At 36.9% G+C, this 2,500-nt stretch overlaps 1 protein-coding gene across 1 annotated transcript in view; it reads left to right on the forward strand.

Moving 5' to 3' along the window:
* The first annotated feature begins 2,345 nt into the window (after positions 1-2,345).
* Positions 2,346-2,500, forward strand: part of LOC123503298 (hemicentin-1-like) — a 47,450-nt gene continuing 47,295 nt past the window's right edge. The window contains 1 exon segment of the mRNA XM_045252958.1: positions 2,346-2,500. This exon segment is cut by the window's right edge and continues 1,107 nt beyond it. The gene's annotated coding sequence lies outside the window, so the exon portion shown is untranslated.

Here is a 2,500-nt window from a genome sequence, read left to right on the forward strand (position 1 = left end):
GGGTGTGTGTGTGTGTGTGTCATGGCTTACGTGACGCTAATAAGGACACAGGAAGGAGTGTCGTGGCGGGACGTGTAAGGCAAGGCGCGGCGTCACCCGTCCGCTTAACGACTTGTTTGTGACGACTTGCTGCACGCGACACACACACACACACACACACACACACACACACGCACACAAATCAGAATTACATAATCTTCACACCTGTTTTCTCTTTATTGTTTTTTTTCTATTTTCTTTCTCTTTTTCTTGTTTCTCTTTCTCTTGTCTCATTACTCAGATTTTTCTTTTTTTTCTTTTACGTATTATTTTTCATTCTCTCTCTCTCTCTCTCTCTCTCTCTCTCTCTCTCTCTCTCTCTCTCTCTCTCTCTCTCTCTCTCTCTCTCTCTCTCTCTCATTATACACGTTCTTTCTTCTTGCTTCTCAGTATTTCAATCTTTTTTCTTCTTGTTTTTATCATTACTCTCATACCTTTACACTCTTCTTTATTGTTTTTTTTTATCGTGTTTTCTCTCTTATTTCCTCCTTTTTATCTTACCACACGCATCTTTCTTCTCTTTTCTTTCTCCTTTTTATACTTTTATTTCTCACCTTTCCTGGAAGCGCATTATTTTTCTTTTCCTTTTCTCTTTTTTTTCTTATTTGTATTTCTGATCCGATTCCTTAACATATATAGAAAGAGAGAGAGAGAGAGAGAGAGAGAGAGAGAGAGAGAGAGAGAGAGAGAGAGAGAGAGAGAGAGAGAGAGAGAAAGAAAATCAATCACTCAATCTGCTTTTACCTGCGCATAATCTTTTTTCATTTTCCTCTTTTTCTCTCTCTAATTTGATTTCCAGTCTTCTTTTTATATTTTTTTTGTAATTTTTTTTTACTTATTGTTTTCTCTCTCTCTCTCTCTCTCTCTCTCTCTCTCTCTCTCTCTCTCTCTCTCTCTCTCTCTCTCTCTCTTTCCTCCTGTTGCCTCATTTGTTTCTCGTTTTTTGTTTGTTTTCTTGTTCTTTTAAATTGTTGTGTATCTTTTTTTTTTTTTATTGTTTTGTATTTCTGCGTCTTCTTTATCCATCACTTCTCACTTCTATTTTCTGCTTTGGTCTCTTTTCCTTTTATCTATTTTCCTCTCTTTTTGTCTCTTCTCCTTTATTCTTTTCCCTTTCCTCCTCTTGTTTCTAGCTTTTCTCTCTTTGATCCCTTCGTAAACATCACTTCTTTTTTTTTCTTTTCAACTCTTTTCTTTTAAATTTTCCTCTTTTTCTCTTTAGCCTCTATACTTTATTAAATCTTCCCTTTTCCATCTCTTCCTTGTTATTCATCTTTCCCTTGTCAATTAAGCTCATTATTACTATTTTTCTTTTTTTTTATTCAGATTTATTTTCCCTCATTTTGTAATCAACCTTTTATTTTTTTCGTTTGATTTATTTTTTAGTAGATTTTACCATCAAGTCCTCAATTGACCCCAGCCATGACGAATTCAATATTACTTTTTCATCTTCAATAATTTCATGGCCTTTGGAAGCAATTAGTTTAATGTCCTGACCGTCATAACACCCTCACTGCCACACAATTGTTCACATATTAATTTTACGAACCTTTTCTCGACTCGTGTTTAATTTCTGTTTCTTAAATAATTCTGTGAGGCAAAAAATAAAAAAAGAAATTAATCTGCTATCCTCTCTCTCTTTCTTCTTTTTCCGCGTCACTGCAAACAAATCTCTTTACTGTCCTGTGAAACGTGGCAAAAGTGTGATTGTAACACACACACACACACACACACACACACACACACACACACACACACACACACACACACACACACCCACACACACACACACACGTAACACCTTTCTTTTCCTTTTTTCTCTCGTCCAATTTTCAGTCATTTTTCTCATTTGTATAATTCTCTCACTTATTTACGCTAATTTTCCGCGTCACGGCTCAGTAAACACGTACTGTACATATTGCCGAGCCCACGTGACCTTGAAACGCGGCCAGGTGGGATGATTACACGTGATAATCGCCCAGGTAAACGTGACTGGCTGCCGTGAAATTCTACCTGACAAAATCGTGACGGAATGAGAGAGAGAGAGAGAGAGAGAGAGAGAGAGGGTTTCAAAGTTTTCGGTTTCTGTATAATGTGTGATGTAAAGATTTGTTTGTTGACAGATAGAGGGATGAAGGGATCTCTCTCTCTCTCTCTCTCTCTCTCTCTCTCTCTCTCTCTCTCTCTAAGGGTAGGAAAGGTGAAAAGCCATTTTTTTCCATGCCTTTTCCCAAAGTGACTATTTTTTGAAGGAAGAAATCTAAGAAAGGGAGTTTTTTAGTCTATATTTTCCCTTGAGTAAAAATGTTTGGATGAAGAAGAGCTGGGAAGAAAACTCTATTCTGTTATGTGGCCCTTCTCTAAATGACGTTATTTGAAGCAACAGAAAAGAGAAGGTGGAGGAAACTACACATTTTCTTTCCCTTTTATCTCAGAAAGGGGACTCTTTTGGGGGAAAGGA

This window comes from Portunus trituberculatus, chromosome 13 (genome assembly GCF_017591435.1).
Source record: "Portunus trituberculatus isolate SZX2019 chromosome 13, ASM1759143v1, whole genome shotgun sequence".
Taxonomy (NCBI): domain Eukaryota; kingdom Metazoa; phylum Arthropoda; class Malacostraca; order Decapoda; family Portunidae; genus Portunus; species Portunus trituberculatus.